This window comes from Podarcis muralis, chromosome 5 (assembly GCF_964188315.1).
Source record: "Podarcis muralis chromosome 5, rPodMur119.hap1.1, whole genome shotgun sequence".
NCBI classification, from domain to species: Eukaryota; Metazoa; Chordata; class Lepidosauria; order Squamata; family Lacertidae; genus Podarcis; species Podarcis muralis.
Genome location: NC_135659.1, coordinates 95,271,236 through 95,290,299, shown reverse-complemented (window position 1 = coordinate 95,290,299; position 19,064 = coordinate 95,271,236). Strand labels below are relative to the sequence as shown.

Here is a 19,064-nt window from a genome sequence, read left to right as displayed (position 1 = left end):
GGTACCTCGGGTTACAGACGCTTCAGGTTACAGACACTTCAGGTTACAGACTCTGCTAACCCAGAAATAGTACCTCGGGTTAAGACCTTTGCTTCAGGATGAGAACAGAAATCGCGCGGCGGCGGCACAGTGGCAGCAGGAGGCCCCATTAGCTAAAGTGGTACCTCAGGTTAAGAACAGTTTCAGGTTCAGAATGGACATCCCGAACGAAATAAGTTCTGTAAGGTAAAGGTAAAGGTACCCCTGCCCGTACGGGCCAGTCTTGACAGACTCTAGGGTTGTGCGCCCATCTCACTCAAGAGGCCGGGGGCCAGCGCTGTCCGGAGACACTTCCGGGTCACGTGGCCAGCGTGACATCGCTGCTCTGGCGAGCCAGAGCCGCACACGGAAACGCCGTTTACCTTCCCGCTAGTAAGCGGTCCCTATTTATCTACTTGCACATGGGAGTGCTTTCGAATTGCTAGGTTGGCAGGCGCTGGGACCGAACAACGGGAGCGCACCCCGCCGCGGGGATTCGAACCGCCGACCTTTCGATCGGCAAGCCCTAGGCGCTGAGGCTTTTACCCACAGTGCCACCCGTGTCCCATTAAGTTCTGTACCACTGTACAAATAAGAAACAAATAAGTCATGCTGTTTGCAAAAAGGACTTCTGCTTGTGCAGCAGAACTTCCCCTCCTGCTCTGCCCCCACCCCCAGGATTTGGGGGCAACATGGGGAGGAGAGGGGGACGTTGCCTTGCACAAATGTTAAGTCCTGGAGCAAATGGGAGGGCTTCGTTAGATACAACTCCAATATCTACATTCATGCACATGCACCAAGAATATCGTAACTCACGCTAAACTCCGAGAGCCAGGCTGCAAAGCACAGTGCTTGAGCGTGCAAGGAATTTGGATCCGCTTGTGTTGAACACAGAGGACTCCTGGCCACATGCTGCCCCTACCAGCATAGAAGGAAGGCTGGAAAGGCTTCAGGGCTGCCTTGCCCCTTGACTTCCCCAGTGCTCAGAGGAGGAGGAAGCTGCGCCGGACTTGCCCTCAGCAAGCACAGCAGCTCTTTGCTGGAGGAGGGAGCTGTCTGTTGGCGAGGGCTTCTCCCCGCTGATCTCTTTTGGTGGCTAATCTTCCTTCCCAGCTGCTGGGATATCTTACGCCTAATAAACATGCCCTGACAGATGCTTTCAGTGGAAATCCCAAAGGAAGGAGGCTCCGCATGAACACGGAAATAGACGAAGCTGGTGCTTTATCCCAGGTCAATTAGCCTATCTTGCCCCCCAGTATGGTTTATTCCAGCCTTCCCAAACCCAGCTCCCTCTAGATATTTTGGATTACAGCTCCCAGCCAGCACATCTGGTGCTTGTAGTCTAAAACACCTGGTTAGTTTGGATTTGTAGTGCAAAACACCAGAGGTTGAGGAAGGATGGTTTATTCTGACTGGCAGCAGCCTACGAATATCTCGGGGGAAGGTTTCGCCCAGTCCTGCTGACCAAGTGGTAATCCCAGAAGTGATTTATTAGTGGCCACAAACAAACAAAAGTATGAGAGAGACCCTTCGATGTGATTAATCACATCTCTGAAACTTACAGCATTGCTCAACCAGTATTTGGGGCTCCAATTCAAGGCACTGCGGTTTTAAGCAACTTCTAATGCCGAAAAGACAAGCTGCTTTTGAAGCTCAGCAGTAACGGCTTGTCTCTTCGGGATCAACTTAAGCAAACAAATGGGGGGGAAATACCCAACTAGCAAGTTATTCCCGTCATCAGACGGGTCCCTTTAGTTCAAACCCATTGGCCGCAATCTGAAAAAGGTCACACGCCTTGGCTATTCTTTTTGGGTTTTCGGAGCACAGAGAATCTCCAGATTTTAGAGTGGAGAAAGTGTGAGACAGCAATAGTTGGGAGGAGAAGGGCCCTTGCCGAGATTCCTGCATTGAAGGGGTTTGGACCCTCGAGGTCCCTTCCAATTCTATTATTCTTTGATTACGATTACAAAAAATAGTCGGTCCCTAATTCTGTTCCCTAGGAGGCTTCTGAAGGCCACCATCCACTTTCAATGGGCTGAATGTGGCTTTGCAGATTGCAAGCTCTGCAGACCTGGCCTAGCGAGGGCACACGAAAATCTGTGGAGGATCTGCCCAGCAGCAGAGCAAAGGAGGAAGTTCATTTTGGGTAGCTAAAATACCGGGGCAGTTTATCTCAAAACGCCCTTTAAAAAGAGGAAGGAGAGAGAGTGTGTTAATTGCGAAGAGGAACAATCTGAAAATGCGGAAATTTCCCAAGACAACAAAATAAGGACCCGTCTCTTTGCTTTGAAAAGGGGGCGGCTCCCCCTTTTTGTTCTGGGGAACCTGGATTCGTACGCAACAGATTTAACAGCGCAGTTCAAGAGTCATTGCCGCCCGGTTTCCAAATTGTGGCTTGGTGATTCGGCAGTGTGACGTTCAAAGGGGTCGCCAGGAGCCAGTCCTACGCCGCACAAATTAAGTTTTAAAAAAACTGGAATTCCAAGGGGAACGGCGACTATAGTATATTCCACTGGAACGGCCAAAAGCCACGCAAAAAAAAAGTTTACAATTTCTTTCCACAAGCTTTCCCTGGAATGTGTCTTTTTATTATTATTATTATTATTATTATTATTATTATTATTATTATTATTATTAAAAAGACAATTTGACATTGTTTGCTGCTTCGGCATTTTACTATTAAAGCAGTATATGAATTTGCAAAGTGTATATATATATATATATATACATATATATATATGCTTTCGTATATATATATATACATACAGTGGTGCCTCGCAAGGCGAAATTAATTCGTTCCGCGAGTTTTGTCGTCTTGCGAAGTACGGTGTCGGGAAAGTTTTGGAAAAGCTTCAAAAATCACCGAAGTCTTTAAAAACCTCAAAAAAGGCTACCACACCACGTTCTATGAGTTGCTCCTCGAAGTCAAGTCGCAACTGTATTAACGGTGTTAAGAAAAAGGAAACAAACTTGCAAGACGTTTCCGTCTTGCGAAGCAAGCCCATAGGGAAAATCGTCTTGAGAAGCAGCTCAAAAAACAAAAAACCCTTTCGTCTTGCGAGTTTTTTGTTCTGCGAGGCATTCGTCTTGCGAGGTACCACTGTATATATACACACACACACACACACACACACACACACACACACATACATACACACACACACACAAATGCCCACTTTGCTCAGTCGGTAGAACATGAGATTCTTAATCTCAGGGTTGTGGGTTCGAGTCCCACAATGGGCAAAAAGATTCCCAGGAAAGTTGCCTCACATCCAGAGACGACCCAAAACACTTTGGGGCATATCCAAACGGCATTCACCTCTCCTACCACAAACCTGTGGTAAAAATACATGTTGGTTAACTAATTGTCAATTTTTGCCACTCTTTCCTGGCCCCACAAGAAACTGCCAGCTGAGGTAGGCCGCCTTTTCCGGCCTAACTTAGGACCGGGCCTAGTTCTCATCTAATTTCCTGGGCATCTTTGCCCACTATGTACTTGGGATATTTTCACCGCCTGGAAACCAGAGACTAATTCTCACACAGAAAATCACAGGGTTTGAATCCAGCCCAAAGGCCACATTCACACCATATATTCAAAGCACGATGATGCCACATTAAACCGTCATGGCTTCCCCCAGAGAATCCTGGGAAATGTCTTCTGTCTTCAGGCCGCCATTTTCTGCACTCCCTTCTGAAGAGGAGTTGACTATAAAACAACTCTGGGAACTATAGTCCTGTGAAGGGGAATAGGGGGGTTTCCCTGAACAACTATACTTCCCAGGATTTTTTTTTTTTGGGGGGGGGGTTATAGCAGTGATCACCAAACTTGGCCCTCCAGCTGTTTTGGGACTACAGCTCCCATTATCCCTGACCACTGGTCCTGCTAGCTAGGGATGATGGGAGTTGTAGTCCCAAAACAGCTGGAGGGCCAAGTTTGGCCATCACTGGTTTATAGTATATGGCATAAAGTTGCGAATGACTTCTACCCGTCCTGTGGAAATTCCCCTCGCTCTCTTCACACACCCATCTGCTGTGGGGATCCCCCCAATTTTTTGGGGGGAGCAATAATAATAGTAATTTTGTTATTTAATATGCCACCCCCATCTGACTGGGTTGCCCCAGCCACTCTGGGTGGCTCCCAACAAAATATTAAAACACACAATAAAACATTAACCATTAAAAACGTCCCACTTGGAGTAGATTTGGGAGTGGGGGGCAGTGGCACATGGTGGGATTTTAGGAAAATTTTTGATATGTGGGTAGGAATCATTCTGCCAGGATGGTGACTCCTGTCAGATCCTGTAACCACCTCGGGTCTTCTTAAAATAAAAATAAAATAAAAGCAGGCAATGAAAAGGAAGCCCCTACATCACAACACAAAACAATGACTAATCCAAGTGGAAAGGAAATTCGCTTACTGCCTTTAATATACTATTAAGCTAGAGGTACAATTAGAATAAAATAGCTTCAGGAAACTCACGAACTATTATTATTTTTTAATTTGTAAACCGCCCTATACCTGCGAGTCTCAGGGCAGTTACAACATAAAATCACAATACAGAAACACAAGATACAGAATAATAATAATAATAAAACAAACAAACTACTTGGTCATTGAAGTTATGTAGCCGAATCCTGGTCAGAAAATAAAATAAAATACAATTGTAAGCTGACAGTATGTGTTCTGCCACTATCCCATCTTGAAATAGAGTTAACGTGAACAAAGAAATGAAAATAATCTGGAGCAGAAATCCTAAAATGCGAAACGTCGTATGAATATTTAAATAAAACAGATAAAAGCAGCAGCAGATTAATATGTTCTGGGAGAAGTTTATGGGCTTAGAAAACAGAAATGGGCAGGGTGGCGAGTTGCCAGTTACTGGAAAGAGGGAAATGTGGGGTTCGGACAAAAGTTCCTGGGGAGAACGTGGTATAACTGGGTGTCTCCCAGTTCACCCACAACGGCTGCTGGCAGAGGTGCGAAACCTCTCAGGGTAACCTCAGTGTCGACATGGAGGAAGGAGATGGCAAACTGGGTGGATGCCTTTGCACCCGAGGAATGCATTGTGGTGAAATGACACCCAAATGCCTCGAGCGCCATCTTTGGCCACAGCCCCCCTGCAAAAAGAGCAAGCTTTGCAGTAACACCACGCACAGGAACCGCTTCGTGCAAACAGCTTCCCACGCAGAAGAGGCGCCCACACGATTTTGTCTTCCGAGGAGCGACGGCGGCACGAGCGCGGCGCTTCAAAGAGGGCTTATTTCTATGCGCCGACCGAGATGCGGCGCATAAGCTTGAACCGAAGCATCAATATGATAATCCACTTAAACATCTATGCATTTATGATCCCCGAAAGAGGAGGTTGGCGGCTGGCGGCTGGCGGGGGGGAGAGTAACGGAGGTGGCAGAAGCAGCTAAAAAGAAGTCTGGTAAAGTGCGTGGAACAAAGCCATGGGAGGAAAAAGAGGTGGGGAGGAGATGAAGAGGAAAATGGAAGAGAACGAGCAGAAAGCATTGAGACAAGGACGGGTCACGCCAGCGTAAAATAGGATATGAAATATTTTTTCCAGCTCTGAGCACAAATATTCCCGAAACGCCAAGCTTCTGAGTAAGCAGAAATTCCCCTAGTTATGAAGACACCGGAATACAAATGTGCATTAAGGGAAATCATTCGGGAATGAACTACAGCATAGCACTGAAGTATTTAGAATATAGTTTTGACAGGCAGGCCCTTAAATGAGGCAGACAGGTAGACATTTATTTGCCCCCAGTTTGTAAGAACTGCCTCCCTGCAAGGAAGCTTTTGCAAACAGGTAGGGGAAAAGCTGGTTCTTTTCCCCCTGGGGCAACGGACACATGAAGTTGTGGGCAGGTGGTTAAAAACAAATAAAGCCCAAACACTGTGGACAAGTGGACTCTGTTTGCAAAAGCTGCTGGGGCTGGGCAGTTGCAGAGACACCACCCCGTTGCGAAAGGCTATCTTGCCCAAAGTCAGAAGAAGACAACCGTGAGAGCATAGTAAAAAAGTTCCAGGTTGGTACAGGTTCCCTTACCTGTTCCGTGGCTGGCAGGATTCCATCTAGCCATCCTGAGTTCTCTCCAAGCAGACTGATGTCTACTTGCAGGGCACGGCACAGCACATTTTGCAAAAAAAGGAAGGGGGAAAAAAAAAGGCAGATAGATAGACTCGAGGGGTGATAGAACAAAAAGAAGGAAAAAAAAGGAGGAGAGGGGAAGTGAATGTCTTGTTACTTCACAGGAAAGGGAGTGGCAAAGGAAATGGCATAATCTAAATGCAACGCTAAAGCCCTTTTTTGGGAAAGCCCCGGCCAGCGAAGATCTCTTGTGAAGGCTTCCTAGGGACAGGAAAAGCTGGTGGCCGCGCAGAGAATGAAGAGAGGAAGCGGTTGAGAAAACGAGAAAGAGTGTGGAGGGGGGTTTGGAACGAGAAAGAGAGAGCGTTCCGTGTTACGTTCTCTTGCCGTGCCGCAAAACTCTTCAGCAAAAATATTGCAAAAAATAAGCATTTATTTTTTTTTTTGCAAATATGGAGGTGCGTTCATCTAATCACCAACTGGTTTTAAAATATTGCAAAAATAAAAATATTGCTTTTTTGCAATTATGGAGGTGCTTTAACCTAATTGCCAAAGCTGGTTAAAAAAATACGTTGCAAGAGATCTAGATCTGCTGGCCTTAGCAATGTGGCTGTGCTCTTGGAATCCCAGGTGGCAGCTTATGGCATTTTATCAGCGTTGGCTGCCATGCCTGCTTTGAGTGCCACAGGAAGACAGAGACCAGGCTGTTCTCATTCAGACCATGCAACTTCCAGATCTGCCGACAGAGGCATTCTATGCAGAGCCTGCCTTTGGGGCGAAATGTCTGGAACTTGTAGCTGGTGCAGAATGAGACAAACGGCTTGCCAAGTGATGTGAACACAGGAAAACAGGGAGCTGCTTATACAATCGGACCACTGGCCCAGATGGCTCAGCATTGCTGACACAGGCTAGTAGCATCTCTCCAGTTTTTCAAGGAGGGGACATTTCCAGTCCTACTTGGAAATGATCCAGACACCTTCTGCATGCAAAACATCCCTTGCTTATGTCCAGACCCGTCCAACTCCCAAGAGACTGTGATCTACTCCCAGTATGAAAAAACTGGCAGTGATCTACCAAAGGTGGCAACTAAACGGGGGGAGATTTGCCAAGGGTTGTTTAGCTTTTTTGGGGGGCCCCCAAATCTGTTTCTCAGTGATCACTTCCTATCGTCCCGCCATCTACCTGGAGCACCCAGGTGATCTACCAGTAGATCGTGATCTACAGGTTGGACATCCCTGCGCTATGTCTTATCTCTAAATCCTAAGGCAACTTGGGTCCTAATTATCTGTAGTCCCATTATGAACATGCCCTCCCTTCCAGCTCTTGAAACCTTCTTGGGGAGGTTCACCTACAAGGGTGGTGTCCAAACTTTTTTTCAAAGAGGGCCAGATTTGATGAAGTGAAGGGCCGTGGGGGCCGACCAAAGGGCCAACCACAGTTGTTGACCTCTGACCTTTTCTTAGGATTGAAGTTGAGCTTTTTTAAGGATTTTACCCCAAAATTGTTGAGTTTCTTTTTAGGATTGAAGTTGCTGAGGTTTTTTTTGGATTTTACCCCAGGAAATAAACTGCCACAGGGCCCAGATTAAACCGACCAGCAGGCCGGATTAGGCCCCCGAAACAGACTTTGGACATGTCTGACCTACAGACTCCATCCAACAAAGTCTGGCTTAGCCTCCGTGGGGAAAGGGGTTTTCTCCTGGGCAGCCTCCAAGCTCTGGAACTCTTTTCCAATGAAGGTTTGAGTAGTCTGCTTCCAGGTGTCTAGTTCTCTTTCCCCCAGAAGGCTTTCATTCACCTGCACGGCATGCCTACCAGTGGATACCAGGCTAGTAGCTAAATGCAAGCCTGCATTATACCACTCACCATCTTGCACAAGATTTCATTGTTCAGACTGGGAATCACAAACTCCAGTGCTATGAACTAAGCACTATGTATGTGCCAGCTGTTATCTGAATGTATCTGAAACTGCTTTATGAACTCTTTTCATATATGTTAATTGCTCAAACTATTATTTTTTTAATATATGCAATGTATGTTGTTTGGATTGGATTGTATCAATTGAGATGCTTCACAGGAAGGGATTCATAAATGAAATTAAGAATAATTTCAACGTAGCCAAATGACACAGCATGGGTACTTAAACAAAAGCAAGTAACACCAAATAGTTTTCTATAAATGTGTTGCTGATTTTAACCTCAATCCCACACAGTTTCAGGGCAGTTCTGTGAACAGGTTCTTTCAAGTAAGCCCCACCGGGCCCACTCACTTCTGCATAGGATCAAGGCTACACAGCCTCCACAACACTCCAACAAAATACGGGCTGATGCTGTGAAGAATATGTTTCCCACTAGCTAAATATATGAGCTATTACAGTTTTGGGCCATTATGAATGGGTGACATCCCTTGAGCTGGAGAAGGAGCAAAGAGGTTGAGAGAATTGCTTTATAAAGAGTCTTGGCTGTGATTAAATATGAAAATCAGGTGAAACCCACTAACTAATTACATATTTCCACTGCAGCTCTCATTGCCAAATAAGCTATGTCCTTCCAATATATTCTTGACTAATGAATGGAGTCAAACGGCTGCCATGATAAAAAAACCAATCCTTTTTTTTGGTCGGGTTTTAAAATGCAAGTTGCTTCAGAACCGGCTTCTCTCTGCTTTCCAAATCACAACTTCTATGTGGTCTCTTTGCTGTCTCCATAGCCCCTTTGAAATCCAGTTTAAATCCATACCATTCCCATGCACTGCATACTGCCATCAGCAGGGGTATATATCCCAACCTGGGTTCTGCAGACAGCTCCATGCATGATATTTCTCTGGGCAGGAGCTACGACAACCCTGGACAATGTGGGACTAGGGTGGAATCAACACACATATTAAAAACACTGCGAAAATGCATTTTTTAAAAAAAAAGTTTTGAAAAATACATTGAATTTTGCATAGCTCACTGTTGCCATCTAGTGTCACATTTGTATATTGCACTTTACAACACATTTAAAATGGTTTTTTTTGCAGTTGTGTAGCTGCGTCCTTAGGGACGCAGGTGGTGCTGTGGTGTAAAACACTGAGCCTTGGGCTTGCCGATCGGAAGGTCGGCAGTTTGAATCCCCACAACGGGGTGAGCTCCTGTTGTTCGGTCCCTGCTCCTGCCAATCTAGCAGTCTGAAAGCACATCAAAGTGCAAGTAGATAAATAGGTACCGCTCCAGCAGGAAGGTAAACGGCGTTTCCGTGCGCTGCTCTGGTTTCGCCAGAAGCAGCTTAGTCATGCTGGCCACATGACATGGAAGCTGTACGCCGGCTCCCTCAGCCAATAAAGCGAGATGAGCGCTGCAACCCCAGAGTCGTTCGCGACTGGACTTAATGGTCAGGGGTCCTTTATCTTTACCTGCGTCCTAGGTTATCTCCAGGGACCCCTAACCATGTATACCCCTGCCTGGTCACTTCATTCCCTCCGGAGAGATGCACTGGAGCAGGCATAGGACTACAATTTCCACCATCCCTAGCTGACAGGACCAGTGGATGATGGGAATTGTAGTCCCAAACATCTGGAGGGCCAGAGTTTCTCTATGCCTGCTCTGGGCCTTTGGTGTGGTAGCACCTGCCCTATGGAATGTGCTTCCAACAAGACAGTATTAAGCTCATCTCTTCTCCCAGGTGTTCACAGAAAGGCGATCCAGTTATGTTGATGCATCAAGCTGCTTTACAGAGGCAGAAGAGCCAGTGGCCAACTGACCGCCCAGTTCCTCACTGACCGTCGCACAGTTGAGACCTTGAAGCAGAGCTCACTTATTCACATGCATCCTGATCCGAGAGTCACTGCCACATGAGAGAAGGCCAGCCCCACAGGGGAAAAAGGCGGGTGTCAGAAATGGGTCAATTGTGGAGAAAAGAATTTTGAAGATCTCTTTGAAAGCACCCCTTTGGCCGCCAAGGTGGATCTTATTGTTGTCTGTTAAGACTGCCCAAGAGCATTCAGCTTACTTCTGAACAAATTCTCAGAAGCTCCAAATCACTTCGCCCCTTCGAAAAGCTGGTTATCACAGCATCAAGAGCATCCGTTTTGCCAAATTCATTAAACTAAATAGCTTTAATTGGATTTGAAATAAATGTGCAGTTAATTGCTCCTGCTTTGAATTTCACTGTGCCGTTATCTTCCTGAGTGGGCAGTGCAAACCACTATTTTGAATAAAGCTATTTATAGGGTAAGGGACGCGGGTGGCGCTGTGGGTTAAACCAGAGCCTAGAACCTGCCAATCAGAAGGTTGGCGGTTCAAATCCCCGCGACAGGGTGAGCTCCCGTTGCTCAGTCCCTGCTCCTGCCAACCTAGCAGTTTGAAAGCACGTCAAAGTGCAAGTAGATAAATAGGTACCGCTCTGGCGGGAAGGTGAATGGCGTTTCCGTGCGCTGCTCTGGTTCGCCAGAAGCAGCTTAGTCATGCTGGCCACATGACCCGGAAGCTGTACGCCGGCTCCCTCGGCCAATAAAGCGAGATGAGCGCCGCAACCCCAGAGTCGGTCATGACTGGACCTAATGGTCAGGGGTTCCTTTAGCCTTTACCTATTTATAGGGTAGGGGGCGCTGGGAAGGAGTTTAAGGAACCAAAGGAGCAAAAAACGATTTGGGAACCACTGCTCTAGGTTAGAAAGGTTCAGGAAAAGAAACACGGCAGTAGAATCGTGGTCCAGTTTCCTTTCGAAGCAGAGGGTAGGCCAGCCAAGCGAAGACGAAACGCATGCAGAAATCTGTTACGACGAATGTTTACTACAGGAAGCAGCAGTGACATCTGCGCAGGTAATGCGCAGATTGTTGTTGTTTAGTCGTTTAGTCGTGTCCGACTCTTCGTGACCCCATGGACCAGAGCACGCCAGGCACTCCTGTCTTCCCCTGCCTCCCGCAGTTTGGTCAGGCTCATGTTTGTAGCTTCGAGAACACTGTCCAACCATCTCGTCCTCTGTCGTCCCCTTCTCCTTGTGCCCTCCATCCTTCCCAACATCAGGGTCTTTTCCAGGGAGTCTCCTCTTCTCATGAGGTGGCCAAAGTATTGGAGCCTCAGCTTCAGGATCTGTCCTTCCAGTGAGCACTCAGGGCTGATTTCCTTAAGAATGGATGTGTTTGATCTTCTTGCAGTCCATGGGACTCTCAAGAGTCTCCTCCAGCACCATAATTCATAATGCGCAGATTACCCTCCCCTGGAATATTAAGACAAGGGCCGCCTCGGTTGCCTTCTTAGCATACGCGGAGGAAATTCCTTTTTCAACAAGCTTTTTAAGCCGTGCTCTTTCCCCAGTTTGGAACTGTCTTTAAGGATGCAATTATTGGGGGGGGGGGGGGGAGGCAGTTCAAAGTAGGGCTGCCTTTCCAGAGTGTGCTGGGTTCAGCGGGTGCAGAATGCAGGTTAAGCGGTGCAGGTTACAGAGATGGCATAAGGCAAAATCCTTCCCACATCCCTGAGCCAGATCATAACTCCACATTCCCTGCATCTGGGATGGGGTGTGGTGCCTCTGCCAGTGGTTTTCAACCTTTTCGAGTCCACAGCACCCTTGACATAACCACAATCTTTCTGTGGCTTCCCTGTGGGAGCCACTCAGACCAGGGTTCCGTTACAGGACACATGTAAATGGGGATTCCCCCCATTCCCCCCAACCCTGACCCTTCCTGCCCCCCCGGCTCCCCTGAATGTTCCTCAGAGAGAAGGAAAGAGAGAGGTAACGCAGGAAAATATACAGGGGCTACAAGTGATTCACTGGCCATTCCTCAAGGGATACTCAGAGTAGACCGACTGAAATTAATGGACAGGACTTGCAAGTCGCTTGGCATCATTTCTGTAATGAAAGCAACTAGTAAAAATAACAGTTCCAATAATTTCAATGGGACTTCTCTGATTAGGGCTTAGTTAGGTTAAACCCCACTGTGTCCAGGGTAGCTGTCTACCAGCTCCATTAGGTACGCAGGCTGAGACCCTATCTGCCCGCAGACTGTCTTGCCAGAGTGGTACATGCTCTGGTTATCTCCTGCTTGGACTACTGAAATGCGCTCTATGTGGGGCTGCCTTTGAAGGTGACCTGGAAACTACAACTAATCCAGAATGCGGCAGCTAGACTGGTGACCGGGAGCGGTCGCTGAGACCACATAACACCGGTCCTGAAAGACCTACACTGGCTCCCAGTACGTTTCTGAGCACAATTCAAAGTCTTGGTGCTGACCTTTAAAGCCCTAAACGGCCTCGGTCCTGTATACCTGAAGGAACGTCTCCACCCCCATCGTTCTACCCGGACACTGAGGTCCAGTGCCGAGGGCCTTCTGGAGGTTCCCTCACCGCGAGAAGCCAATTTACAGGAAACCGGGCAGAGGGCCTTCTTGGTAGTGGCACCCGCCCTGTGGAACGCCCTCCCATCAGATGTCAAAGAGAAAAACAACTACCACACTTTAAGAAGACATCTGAAGGCAGCCCTGTTTAGGGAAGCTTTTAATGTCTTATGCATTACTGTATTTTAATATTTTGTTGGAAGCTGCCCAGAGTGGCTGGGGAAGCCCAGCCAGATGGGTGAGATATAAATAATAATAATAATAATAATAATAATAATAATAATAATAATCTGCATTTTTTATTGCATTTCTCCAAGGCGTTCAAGATGGTATTCATGGTTCTTCTCTTCCTCCTCAAGGAATCCACACAACAACCCTGTGTTGTAGATTAGGCTGAGAGGCAGGGACTGGACTAAGGTCACCCAATGAGTGTCATAGCTGAGTTGGGATTTGAACCCTGGTCTCCCAGATCCTAGCCTGACACTGTAACCCAGGCATCCCCAACCTGCGGCCCTCCAGATGTTTTGGCCTACAACTCCCATGATCCCTAGTTAACAGGACCAGTGGTCAGGGATGATGGGAATTGTAGTCCAAAACATCTGGAGGGCCAAAGGTTGGGGCTGCCTGCTCCAACCACTAAACCACACTGGGTCTAGGTGACACCACCGGTTTTGTCACCAATCAAGATGACACCTTTTCACTAACGGAAGCTGATTATTTTTCTACTGAATCGTAATGGGAGTGGCTCATTTTTTTTTAGCAGTGAGATTCGTTTGCATTTACAAAGACGCCATCTGTGTGTTTCCTTGTAAGCCGTAGTTCTTCCTGTTTAGCAAACTCAGCTTTGCAAATGAGTCTGCAAGGTATAGATGAGCCTACAAAAATAAATAAATGTGCTATTGGCTGCCTGCCCACAAATAGTCATTTGTGACTTTCAAAGCAGCAGGGAGAGAAAGACGCTTTTGTAATGTTTTTTATATATTTTTTTATCAATGAATGCTTAGAGGACATTGCCATTGGGCCAGCAGCTGTTTACAAGCCTGGGCAAACCTGTGATTGACAAGCAAGGTGGGCCATGCAAAATTTATGGAGGAAATGCACTGCATTTAAGCAGAAATATATATCTTTTTAAAGACTACTTATATGGCTCCTATCTCCTTCCAAACAACAATGTCCAGTCCAGCAGACGCGTGAGAAACAGAAGCCACCGTAACAGACTGATGTAGCTAGAAAGTTGGGATAGGCTCTGGGAACCCGGGGGTCAAATCCAAACTTGGCCATGAAGCTCTCTCATTCATTCATATCTATCATCTATCTATCTATCTATCTATCTATCTATCTATCTATCTATCTATCTATCTATCTATCTAATAAATGTTCATAATGTTCAAGGCAAAGACATACATAAGCCACGTGTCTGAAATAGTACAGGAGAACAATCCTGAAGCCATTTTGACTCTCCCAAATTGACCTCAAATCTTTCTCTGCAAGGAGGAAGGAAATGGGAAAAGCTTTCCAATTGTCTTTGGACTGTAGGGGCTTACACCTCCCTGTAAATACCGTCTGGGAAGTATCTGTTAAGCTGAGCACACTATCAATATGCACAAGAGATTCAGGAATTAAGTATTGACCATCGCCAAGGAATGGCCAGGCTACCCAGAAAAGGCAATCAGATAAGGCATTATCAGGTATCCTGGCAGACAGGAGAGAAACAACACGCTCAAATTTCTGCTGGGGACCACCTCTTTCTGTGATGTATGTATGATGTTTTGGGGGGGGGGTGGTGGTCTTGAGCTACAGGGGAGGCAATTTCAAAAGTCTATACAGTGGTACCTCGGGTTACATACGCTTCAGGTTACATACTATTCAGGTTACAGACTCCGCTAACCCAGAAACAGTGCTTCAGGTTAAGAACTTTGCTTCAGGTTGAGAACAGAAATTGTGCTCCGGCGGTGCAGCAGCAGTGGGAGACCCCATTAGCTAAAGTGGTGCTTCAGGTTAAGAATAGTTCCAGGTTAAGAACGGACCTCCAGAACGAATTTAGTACTTAAAACGAGGTAAAGGTAAAGGTACCCCTGCCCGTACGGGCCAGTCTTGCCAGACACTAGGGTTGTGCGCCCATCTCACTCTATAGGCCGAGGGCCAGCGCTGTCCGGAGACACTTCCGGGTCACGTGGCCAGCGTGACATCGCTGCTCTGGTGAGCCAGAGCCGCACACGGAAACACCGTTTACCTTCCCGCCAGTAAGCGGTCCCTATTTATCTACTTGCACCCGGAGGTGCTTTCGAACTGCTAGGTTGGCAGGCGCTGGGACCGAGCAACGGGAGCGCACCCCGCCACGGGGATTCGAACCGCCAACCTTTCGATCAGCAAGCCCTAGGCGCTGAGGCTTTTACCCACAGCGCCACCCGCGTCCCTAAAATGAGGTACCACTGTATAATTTTGAATTATGGTGCTGGAGAAGACTCTTGAGAGTCCCATAGACTGCAAGAAGATCAAACGCATCCATTCTTAAGGAAATCAGCCCTGAGTGCTCACTGGAAGGACAGATCGTGAAGCTGAAGCTCCAGTACTTTGGCCACCTCAGGAGAAGAGAAGACTCCCTGGAGAAGACACTGATGCTGGGAAAGATGGAGGGCACAAGGAGAAGGGGGCGACAGAGGACGAGATGGTTGGATAGTGTTTTCGAGGTTACCAGCATGAGTTTGACCAAACTGCGGGAGGTAGTGGAGGACAGAGGTGCCTGGCATGCTCTGGTCCATAGGGTCACGAAGAGTCGGAAACGACTAAACGACTAAACAACAACAACAAACCACTGTATAATCAGGGACGCGGGTGGCGCTGTGGGTAAAACTTCAGTGCCTAGGACTTGCCGATCGCATGGTCGGCGGTTCGAATCCCCGCGGCGGGGTGAGCTCCCGTCGTTTGGTCCCAGCTCCTGCCCACCTAGCAGTTCAAAAGCACACTTAAGTGCAAGTAGATAAATAGGTACCGCTTTATAGCGGGAAGGTAAACGGCGTTTCCGTGTGCTGCTCTGGTTCCGGTTTGCCGGAGCTGCTTCATCACGCTGGCCACGTGACCCGGAAGTGTCTGCGGACAGCGCTGGCTCCCGGCCTCCAGAGTGAGATGAGCGCACAACCCTAGAGTCTGTCAAGACTGGCCCGTACGGGCAGGGGTACCTTTACCTTTACCACTGTATAAGAGCTTGCACACCAATGTTCTGGGTTCCTCTCCTCCTTCCCTGCGGGGTGTGTGTGTGTTTGTGTGTGAGCACCCTGTTGCAACAGTTTAATAAAGATCAGGCTTGCTAGCTGCTTTGCTTCTCAATATTCTCTGGTTGGCCTCTGTTATTTTCTCCTACCCATAGAGAACCTACATAAAGATTCTGTATGGGCTCTTGGATACCCCATAAGGGATAAAGCAGCAGTTTTTTCTTATAACAATTAACTCTCAGCCGAGCCGACCTGGTAGAGTTATTGTGAAAATAAAGACGGCGAGGAGAAACACGTAAGCCACCTTGGAGTAACAGCGGATAGAAATGGAATAATGTATATAAAGACAGCCTTCTCTTTCTGCTTGCAGGATTACGGAAAGGGCTTTCTAAATTTCTGGGGAGATAAGGTTAAACCTTGGGATTCAATTTGCATTCCTTTCCCTCCCACTTCAGCCACTCTGAAGTGCAGGTCCATCTGTCTCAGACGAGTCTTGCTCTGCGTCTTTGGAAGTGCCCCGCAAGACGGCCGAATTCTCTTTGGAATCGGAAAACGCCACGCCATTCCTCACAGAATCTCTACATGCGCTTTGCCAGGGCTGTTTCTCCATTTATCTGTGGCATTTGTATCCTTCCCCGTGGTTACCAATAGCTATGTGCTGTTGGAGGCACCATACCTATTATAAATGCCTTTGCTGGAGGTCCCAGACGGGGAAATTGGGCCGTTGCCCCCTGGTCCTCCTTGAAGGCTTCTTATGAATATCTGGCTGGCTGCTTTCAGAACAGAATGCTGCACCTGATAAGCCTTTGGCAAATCCAGTCTAGCTCTTTGTATACGGTGGTATCTCTGGTTGTGAATGGGATCCGTTCCAGAGGCCCGTTCACAACATGAAAGGAACGCAACCCACAGCGGCACGTTTGTGCACGCGCGAGTTGCGATTCGCCGCTTCTGCGCATGACGTCATTTTGTGCGTCTCTGCATGCGCGAGTGGTGAAACCCAGACGTAACCCCTTCTGGGTCGCCGCGGGACGCAACCTGAAAAAACGTAACATGAAGCGGACGTAACAAGAGGGATTACTGAGGTATGACTGTACAGTCATACCTCAGGTTACATGTGCTTCGAGTTGAGCACGTTTGAGTTGTGCTCCGCGGCAACCCGGAAGTAACAGAGCGCGTTACTTCCAGGTTTCGCCGCTCGCACACACGCTCAAAATGACATCACACGCATGTGCGGAAGCGGCAAAACGCGACCCCTGCACGCGCAGACACGCCGTCGCGGCTTACGTTGCGTTCAGGATGCGAACGGGGCTCTGGAACAGATCCCGTTTGCATCCCGAGGTACCACTGTACTGTTAATCTGATGAAAGAATCTAAAAAGCACCAGATAACTATACAGTGGTACCTCGGGTTACAGACGCTTCAGGTTACAGACTCAGCTAACCCTAAAATAGTATATTGGGTTAAGAACTTTGCTTCAGGATGAGAACAGAAATCGCGTGGCAGCGGCACAGCAGCAGTGGGAGGCCCCATTAGCTAAAGAACAGTTTCAGGTTAAGAACGGACCTCCAGAACGAGTTAAGTTCTTAACCCGAGGTACCACTGTACCCATTAAAATGCCTGGGATAATTCTTAAAAAAAAAAAAAACAACACCCTCGCCTGGCACCTAAAATGCCAGCCTGGAGAGGGCATTCCACAAACAGGCCACCACTGCTGAGGAGGTCTTCTCCCTAGCAATCAACCGCTCCTCACATTGTTGACAGGGAACTTGAGAGAAGGGTCTCCAGGGAGGATGTCCAAATTCAGAACATCAGAAAAGTACTGCTGGATTGAGCCATCAAGTCGCTCACATTGTTCTCAAACAGGGGTAGGCAACCTAAGGCCCGGGGGCCGGATCCAGCCCAATCTCCTTCTAAATCTGGCCCACAGACGGTCTGGGAATCAGCGTGTTTTTACATGAGTAGAATGTGTCCTTTTATTTAAAATGCACCTCTGGGTTATTTGTGGGGCATAGGAATTCACTCATTATTTTTTTCAAAATACAGTCATACCTCACGTTACATTTGCTTCACTATACGTTTTTTCAGGTTGCGTCCTGCAGAGACCCGGAAGTACCAGAAAGGATTACTTCTGGGTTTCGCCGCTCGCGCATGTGCACGAGCACCAAATTGCACCTGCGCAGATACGGCGCTTCAGGTTGCGGGCTTTTCAAGTTGCAAACGGGCCTCCGGAACGGATCCTGTTCGCAACCAGAGGTACCACTGTACAGTCATACCTCATGTTACGTCCGCTTCATGTTACGTTCTTTCAGGTTACGCCCGGAAAGGGTTACTTCTGGGTTTCGCTGCTCGTGCATGCGCAGAAGCCCAAAATGACGTCACACGCATGCGCAGAAGCAGCGAATCGCAACCCACGCATGCGCTGACGAGCCGCTGCGGGTTGCGCTCTTTTCATGTTGCAAACGGGCCTCCGGAATGCATCCTGTTCGCAACCAGAGGTACCACTATATAGTCCAGCCCCCCACAAGGTCTGAGGGACAGTGGACCGGCCCACGGCTGAAAAAGGTTGCTGACCCCTGTTCTCACGGCATCTGCCTGTCTTGAGAGACAATGGAGTGCGCTTCCAGGGGTGAATTCCACTGCTGCATTAGTAGCACCCAAGTGATACCCTGGATGCAAGCCTGGGCAGGGTGCAGGGAGGTCCTGGGCTTCCTAGATCCCAGACGACAAGACCCCCCCCCTCAGCCTCACTGACAGGGTCCAAAGGAAAGCAAAGGAAGACGTTTGGCACCAGCTTGGCTGCAGGAGTCGCTGGAAGGAGGTGGACAAGACGCCACCCAACCGTCTTAGGGACTCCATTCCAGATTTGTGCAGGATTTACTCCTTAGTTTTTTCTTCTCCTGAAGATATCCCGCAAGGGAGTGGGTGTTTAGGATCAGAATTTCCCTTCTCTGCACCCCAGAAGACACCAAACAGATACAGGAGGGATCTGAGCTGGGTCGATAAAAATCAATGATTTTTAAAAATAAAAAAATCGGATATTTTTTATTTTAATTGGATTTTTAAAATAAAATGCTTTTGGAGGAAATATCTTTCTAAAGATAGTTTTCTATTTAAGCTAAGCAAGAGCACCCAGACTTGTAAAAACACTGCTGGGGTGGGGAACACACATACACAAAAAATGGAGGGTGTTTGGAGACATTTATCATAAATCCAAGGGTGTCTGTGTGTATACCTGTGTTGGAAGAATAATGATAATTTCTATTTAGGTTACATTATAGTCCAAAGGCTATCCATCAGGAAATAAGGATTTGTTTTAAGTTTTTCATGTTTTTGTTGGTTTTTTAAAAAAAGTTTAACCACATCAGTTAACAAACATGGATACATATGCTACAATGTTATCGCTTTAGTTAAATAAATTGTTTAAA

The 19,064-nt window shown here is 47.5% G+C and overlaps 1 protein-coding gene and 1 non-coding gene across 4 annotated transcripts in view; one reads left to right on the top strand and one right to left on the bottom strand.

The window, feature by feature from the left end:
* The window catches only part of RGS19 (regulator of G protein signaling 19), a 66,555-nt gene that overhangs the window by 30,334 nt on the left and 17,157 nt on the right, over positions 1-19,064 (bottom strand). The window contains exon 1 of one of the 3 annotated variants that reach the window (XM_028735462.2): positions 6,072-6,445. The exons of 1 other annotated variant lie outside the window; for it this stretch is intronic. The gene's annotated coding sequence lies outside the window, so the exon portion shown is untranslated. Of the gene's footprint in view, positions 1-834; positions 1,050-6,071; positions 6,446-19,064 lie in introns of those variants that run through there. One more of the 3 variants, XM_077929385.1, reaches the window with a different exon arrangement.
* TRNAK-CUU (transfer RNA lysine (anticodon CUU)) lies at positions 3,189-3,261 on the top strand. The gene has a single exon. It is a non-coding gene; the product is annotated as a tRNA-Lys (tRNA).